The sequence below is a fragment of the Oryzias melastigma genome, linkage group LG20 (genome assembly GCF_002922805.2).
Source record: "Oryzias melastigma strain HK-1 linkage group LG20, ASM292280v2, whole genome shotgun sequence".
Taxonomy (NCBI): Eukaryota; Metazoa; Chordata; class Actinopteri; order Beloniformes; family Adrianichthyidae; genus Oryzias; species Oryzias melastigma.
Genome location: NC_050531.1, coordinates 16,500,306 through 16,508,327, shown reverse-complemented (window position 1 = coordinate 16,508,327; position 8,022 = coordinate 16,500,306). Strand labels below are relative to the sequence as shown.

Below are 8,022 nucleotides of genomic sequence, written 5' to 3'. Positions count from 1 at the left end.
GAGTTAAATTACATCAAAGCTGTGTTTATGCCATTGATGAATTACTTTTATGTAACTTATTTTTTCTAAAAATGTAACACACATCTAGCCTCATAGGGGATGCAGGGAGGGTTTTTTCAGCACAGCTTTGTGCTGCTGTGTTAAAGGAAACAGAAACAATTTATTTGTGGTTTAAAAATTAAACACTTCATTGGTAGTGTTACAGGTATGTTCGCTTTACAAACAATAGTCCTTTTGGGCCTCCTCCACAAAGGTTTAAGAAGTTGTGTAGATAAGCGGTCAGGAAAACAGGTTGGGGGGAAATCATAGATGTCAACAATGATAGAGTAGACGTTAAGTACAAAATCCCCCTTCTCCAATGCTTTCAAATCAACTGAAATAATGCTCCAGATGCCTGGAAAATGCATATAAAGGGGCCCAACTTTCAAAAAATTCCTGGGGAAGGACCCTCAGACTGTATGGTAAGGTATCCTCCCACTTTCTTTACAGTAGCTTCCTACCCTGGAAACTTTTGAGGTTCCTTTATACATTATTCTTATTAAAAAACGTGCCAACAATTAAGAGAAAATGAAAGAAATTAAAACAGTTCTCATGATTTCCATCCTTAAATTTAAGGAATTTTTTTAGTTTTGCATCCTTGTACAAAAAATATTTTAAATACTATTGAAAGTTGACCTTATGTTTCCAGCTCACAGTTAGCTTGATAAAATACCTACATTTGTATAAACCAGTTGCTGGATGTTTTTGTGTTAAGCTTATTTTTAAATATGGGTTATTACATTAAGTGTAAAGTTTGGAAATGCTACTTTCACCAAGTCCGGCTCCCTCTTTGCTGTAGCATTGAGGGAAAGTGGGCCCATTTGTTTACTTTTAAGAAACTGAAGCTATTAGGCCTCATCTGACTTAACATTTACAAAGTGTTTACATGATAACGCTGTCTGTTGCCAAGACAAATGGAGTGTCTTACAGGATATCAAACCACTGCTAAAGCAACTTAGGTAGGTTCCCTATTGCTATGGAGTTGTAATTCTTTCATAGGCATTTTGTGGTTTGTGGTAAAATGATTTTCTCACATGCATGCAAGCAAAATGTGTGCAACTGGAAAACATTTTTTTAAGTTGCAACAGCAGGATAGTATAGCTCTTTTGCAATATCGATTTAGGAAGCATGTGCAAAGGAGATTTAGAGCTGTAAAAAGGTTCTACAAATTTTCTTTGTGTTGATCTCCCATTTTTTTCAAAAATGCATAAAACATAAAAACACAAAGTGTTTTTCTTCTGAGTTCTCATGTACAGATCTACAAAAGCTCAAACACTCAATCTAAGCTGATTAACCAATCAACACCTTTTTTTCATCCACCAATAAAACTGCAAAATTATACACTTAAAAATTCAATTGATATAATTTCAAAAAATGTATTTTAGGTTCTAAAATACTGTGTTTACTTTCTACTGTAAGTTTATCATGTCATGTAAAACATGGTGCCATGACTGCTGTAAACTCAACCCTAAACGGGTCTGTCAAGCAGGATGTCCTGCAGATGGGGATGATTTACTAAAACTGAAGTTAATGTCAGAAGATCCAAGCCTAAATTCTTATTCAATCAGATTATCAAACAGTCTCTTCTGAATTATTTTACAGAAATCTACAATGATGTAAAACGTCCACATTTAATCAGATAGTTTCTCTGTTAGCTTCTGCTTCACTGTAGTACATAGAGACACTTTTCTCATCCAGTTACACTTGATTTAATAGGAGAATTAGGTTATATGAAAACTGAATCGGATCTGTGTTTGCAGAAAACATAAAATTAATATCACTTTTATTTTACAACCACAAAATACTTATGAAAGGAAAACACATCCATACAGGTCTGGCTAGAATCTAAATTCAATTTATAATGTTTTCCAGGTGGATACAGCAATCTAAACTCATAACCAGGTGGAGTTCACATAGAGACAAGTGTTTTCCTTTAAGAAATATCTCTGGATAAATCTCCTTATAATGGATTCAAACTGAGACTTTGATTTCATAAATATGTAATAAGCTGCCCAGAACAGCTAAAGCGAGGTCAAGCCTTTTTACTCACAAAAATCTCTGTAGATCTTTTCTCTAAAGCAAACTCTCTTCTCTCACTCTTTAATAAAACCAAGCCTGCTCCAGGTTCTACTTCATTGCTGTTGCTTACTTGTAAGTCACTTTGGATAACGGCACCTGCTAAAGGACTAATGTAAGCTAGATCAGAGCTCAACTTTCATGAGAACGCCTCCACAAAAACATTTGAAAATTGCTCAAACAATTCCAAGAGCTTAAAGACAAGGCAACATTGCTAAATATAGGAATAAAACCGTTTTTTAACCTTTTTTGATTCAAGGTACTCCCTTTTTCTTGATAAAGATCACAAGGCACACAAGCAACCTTAAAAAAAACTGTATCCTGAACTAACAATATACTGTCATTGTTATTAAAGTGTCTTTACTAAGCATCAAATAAACACAAACAAAAAAAATATTGAACAAAGTTTTTATGAATTTTTAAACTAAGTTGAAACCTTTGACAACAGAAACATTCTCAATGTACAAAGACATAAATTTGACATGGCAAATGCACTGTAAGCTAACGGTTATGTTAACGTAATGGGATCTGATGACTACTGTATTTAATCTTTCAAAGTAATGAAGTTCCAGAAGGGACTGACAAACGATGTAACTGTTAGCATAACAAAAATGTGTCCAACCATGATAAGAATCAATCCAGTACATTTATGATCACTGGCGCAGGATGCCATTCAATCAAAGTTTAACTTGTTAACACCAGAGCTTTAGCTCCACTGTTGTCTCTCTTTCGACTACCGTAATTCTTTAACCATTTATACAATTAATACAACACTAGTGGATTCTGAATTAGAGAAAAGCAGCTTTGTGCTAATATGCAACATTTGATAGTATTGATGTGTTTACACAATCAACGTAAATCAGCTGATTCTGTCGCAGATAATCAGATGATCCACATGGATTGCCTAAATTGTCAAATGCCATTTATGTCAATTACTTATGTTATTTAGGTGTCACCGGTGAGCCCTCTGGTGTTATAGGGTTAAACTAGGTTATACCAACATATAAGTTGTAAAATAATCCTTCCATTATAAAAGTCTATGAATAAATGTTGATTATAGAACAATATTACACAACTAATTCAAACTCTGCTACTGTTTACTTAAAGGAACAATTAAATTATATATTTTTTAGTGTGTGTATAAGAAAAACAGTCCTGAAACTAGATTATTTTATGTTCAGTTTTTACAAAAGGAATCTGTTGATAACTTATATCAATTCTCTTGACAAAAATAATTTGTTTTCACTGTGCTATATCAGTACAGAACCACCAAAACTTTATAAATATGTCAATAACATTTAGGAGTTGTTGAAAATTCATCTTTGGGGCTGGAGGAAGCATCCTACAAGTTGTGGCTAAATTTTAGGAGAATTTTTCAAAACCGTCTTTTCACAGCAAATCAACGTGTGAGAATTATCTAGTGTTGGTAAAAGTAGTGTGTAATTTTGTTTCTTGAGCAGACAGATAAGACTAATTTCTGTTGTCGGAAGTGGTCAGCAGGAGCTTATGGATGACAAAGCCTCAACACATGCTCTGCATGTCAGCAGTTATGAGCATTGCTGACGGGATTCTGAATCAGGAGGAAGAATCCTTGATGTCAGAGAAACTTTTTACTGACATAGGGAGAAGAGGAATTAACCGGCTTGGAGCTGTGCGGTAAAAGACGGTTGGAGTGAAACACGTCATTGAAACATCTAATAGCGCCTCCAAATCCTCAACCAAAAATCAGGAGAGATGCAAACTATGAAGACAAAAATGCTGTACGAATATTTGTGACATCTGAGATCATTGATTAGTGACCTTTATAAATTCCCTCATTTATTGCGGGAGTTACGTTAATAAAACCCATCTGCAAAGTAGGATTACACATGTTTTAAGGCTGTAAAACCCCTCATTACACACAAAATACATGTTTCTCAGATAGACATGAGCATTTTCACAGTTTGTTTAAACTCAAAATTCAGAAAGATAGTTTAATGCTATAGAATGAATGAAAACAAAGATCTGATCGCAATTGATCACTTGTGTCAAACTCAACAGTCAATCAGTACACCAAACACAATGCGCTGTATTAAAAAAATAATAGCAATAAAAAGCATACAAAGTTGCAATGAAAAAAATCCACGAGACAATGAAAGGTAAAACAGAATATACAGGGTTTTTCCTGCATAGAGAATTTGGTGGCGGCCGCTACCACCTAATTTACAACCACCACCAGCTCCTGCCGTTAAATCAAGCACATGATCAAGTGTTTCCAAACCGCCATCTTTCAGTCATTTGTAACTGCAGTTACACATACTCACCAGCAAGGGTGAGTGGCGCTGTGTCCAAATTAGCGCATTATTTATAAGTCAAAACTCCACGCAGAAATAAGACATCTCCACGCATGTATCAAACATTCCTTGTGGACAATTCAGACCCCCAAGAGGATAGTTCAGACCCCACGAGCGCTTTCTGCTTCAGCGTACTCGTGCTTAATCCTCTGTGAGCATAAAATGTTATCGCGCACGACAGACTGTCTACTTCCGGGTGCGTGAGCTGCTCCCTCGTGCACAAGTGATGCGTGCGCGCTAGCAGAATCTCAGTGAGCACGCGCACATGTAGCCCTCTGTCTCCGCTCACAATTGTCAAGAGTTCTTTTTCACTCTGACTCAGAAAGTTTCACTGCGAGCACAGCCAGAATCCCCACGAGCGCACATGACCAAAATGTTGCTTGCTGCGATTTTACTTAATCTCAGTGAAAAGTTTATTTTTTAACTTTTTCATTTAAGATTTAATTTGGATATTGGGGTAGGGGGCGAGGGAAAATTGCATATTCAGGATTTGTTTCTCTCAGTTTTTGTACATTTGGTCTCCGGACATATAAATATAATCAGAAATTATATCTTTTTACATTTTTGTTTATGTGTAAAGTTTAAGGATGTGTCAGTGTATATTCATGCTTTGAAGTACTTAATATATGTCTTCTCAAATATATGCTTTAAAGCTTTTCAAAAAAAAGTAAATTTAGGTTTTTATCTTGTAGTTTTTGCCTATTGTTTTTTTTTCCTCTTTACTGATGATTTGAAAAATGATCTGAACTGTGACCCTAAAACCGTGACACGATCCGAACCGTGAGTTTTGTGATCCGTTACACCCCTAGTGAGTATTGTTTTTTCTATAACCGTGTACATCTAGCTATACGTAAACAGATAAATCTTTATTCCAATTTGAGTCATGTTAGTCAAATGTATTAGTTTTAGAGGTATGGAAAATCGTAAAATAAGAAACTTCTTTTTTTTTTCAAAAAGAAAAAACACAGTAAAAACCTGACAGGTGGAGTGCAGTCACATTAAACTGGATGTCTGTTGTAAAGTTGCAATTGATGGTCATAGCCAAGAGGGTTTTTGATTACCGTGAATGTCTGAAAAGTTTTTATAAGATAAAACATTGACGGGTCAAATGCTCTGCCACAGGCTGTTCACTGTGCAAATGAGTAGCTGAATGAGTAGATGTTTGTTGTACAGTCCCATGTTCAGTAAATTTCTATGGATCTGTTAGTTTCCATGAGGTGTTATTTACTATTTACTATTATAGGAAAATAAATAAATAAACATGAAATGAAATAATACTAATTTGTTCTTCATTATTTATGTAAATATACCTGATAAAGTAGTCATTTGTAATACATTTGCTTGGGGGGGGGCAAAAGTTAAAGGTACACAAGTCTGAGGCTGCGATGATAAACCACCACCACCTTATTTTAAGCCAGGAAAAACCCTGATATAGCGAGGGAATACTGCAAAAAACACACTTCAGACACTGTAATTATCACTCTAAAATTGCAGGATAATAATGGATCTAATTAATATAAACAAAAACCGTCCACACTGCTGACAGCACATGAAAATGTATCCTCAAAGTAAAGTTATTAAGTGTTTTTCGTAAACGAATCAGATTGCTACCCAAGTAACAATCCAAAGCCCAAATTTCACTTTATTTAGACATTTAAACCTTAACAATCTATCTACAATAGAAGCTTGGCTTGCAAAGAAACTTGTCACAAAAGTGACACCTGTTGTTGCTGCTTTAGGTCTACCTAAGGGATTGCTGAGTGTAACGGAGTGGATAAGATGTACAAGCTGTGACCTAAAGGATAATTTATTCTGAGTTTTTAGAAGCCTAAAAACGTATATCTGCTGTGGCTTCGACTGACGTGAATTCACTACAAGAAACTGGTGTTATAGAGCCTGATCCTGTTGTACAAAGCTGCTCAGCCCCAGTTCACGAGATCTGTGTTTTCCTGCTCTGCCTGCACTTCTAGCGACTGCTTACCTGAACCAGGTGTGTTCAGTCAGGCAGAACGAGAAGACACCTGAGTCAGCTGGGTAGAAGAGAGCAGTGTAGCGAGAAACAGTAAAACAGGGCAAGGTGGTAGACCTCGAGGACCTGGGGTTGGACAGCTCTGCTCTAGTAGGTAGCCATGACAGCATGACGCAGTGGAACCAATCAGAGAGCTGGATACCTTCAAGTACCAGTTTTCTGTTTCCCTCTGCTTAAAGGCCCCAGAATATCACACAAACACTAAAAAGAGAGGCTAAACAGTGAAGCAAACTGAATGTGAAAATGCAGCATGTGAAAATACAATGAAAATAAAAAAGACAATTTCCTCTTTTATTAAATGAAAAGAGTTTTCTAATAATATGAAGGGTTCTTATTTAAGACTACAAATGCATTTGTGAATTTCAATGTACAATTCTTTATATATAGCTTTGTATATCACAATATTTATCAAACAATTACAAAATAATAGAATCATTCTTCTTTTGAATCGCAATTTATAAGACAAGTGAATAAACTGTCTTGTTTATAGTCAACAATAAATTATGAACACTATTTAGCCCTTTTAACATGTAATTTAAAGTGTGTAACTGATCAGCAAAAGGTTGTCTTACTTTTATTTAAGATTATTTTGGTCACCCTTATGTATGACTCGTTAAACACAAAAAAATCTGTTATAATTAGTGTTTGTGAATCCTCAGAATTGTGACGTTAGATTCCTTTAGTGTTTTAGGAAGTTTTTGGGAGGATCTTTGTCTTTTAAACTGGGCGTGGAGCTGACTGCTTAGTGTTTTTCTTGTTTTTATTTTATTCCTTAGTGGGTTTGATTTTCTCTAAATCCCTTGTGTCTAAAATAAAGATACCTAATATTGTTATTACGATGGCTATAGCTACCTAGCCTTTAAATTGACGTTACAATGGTATGCTAAAAAGCTAAATGCTATTAGCGTTGATATTAGAACGCCAGAGAAACTTCAAAGTGTGTTTATTATTTAGGTGTGTAGCTTCTTTAGCTAGCTAACGTATCAAACTTAGCCGAGTTAGCAACCAGCTACTAGCCGGCGTGCTAACTAACTTACTTACTTAGCAGCCTGGCTAATTGTCCGCCATGACGGAAAGCAAAGTCAAATTAATAAAATACATTTTCAACACCGTGAGGGGAAATTAGTGTGCTACGGGGTAAGGAATGAGCACGGGCGGCGTTGTTTTTACCTCGTTCGCTCCTTTATTTACAATCCCTGCTCGTCACGTAGCGGTTGTCGGGAACCGTGCAGGCCTCACCGTCTGCTACGGCTCTGCTGCCATCTCTAACTGTGCGCTTCCGACCAGCAAAACAGTGGCGACATGCGCGCGCCACCCCAAATTCTGCTGTGTAATAACAACAGATCCGATAAGTCCAGACAGGGTCAGAAATTACGTGTCAGCTAAAAACATGCTTTTTTCCCCATTTATGTTTTGTTTGTCATTTAAAAAAATATATATCTGTATTTGTTTTAATTTAAATGTGTATTATGTTTTATTGTGACAATTCACAACCTAAATTGACTTATCATTTTGATTGTCAGAATGACAACTTTATTATACTCA

At 35.8% G+C, this 8,022-nt stretch overlaps 1 protein-coding gene across 2 annotated transcripts in view; it reads right to left on the bottom strand.

The window, feature by feature from the left end:
- LOC112151160 (NEDD4-like E3 ubiquitin-protein ligase WWP1) overlaps positions 1-7,808 on the bottom strand; it is a 36,149-nt gene extending 28,341 nt beyond the window's left edge. The window contains exon 1 of one of the 2 annotated variants that reach the window (XM_024279872.2): positions 7,648-7,808. The gene's annotated coding sequence lies outside the window, so the exon portion shown is untranslated. The remainder of the gene's footprint in view (positions 1-7,647) is intronic. The other variant, XM_024279871.2, reaches the window with a different exon arrangement.
- Positions 7,809-8,022: the final 214 nt, after the last annotated feature.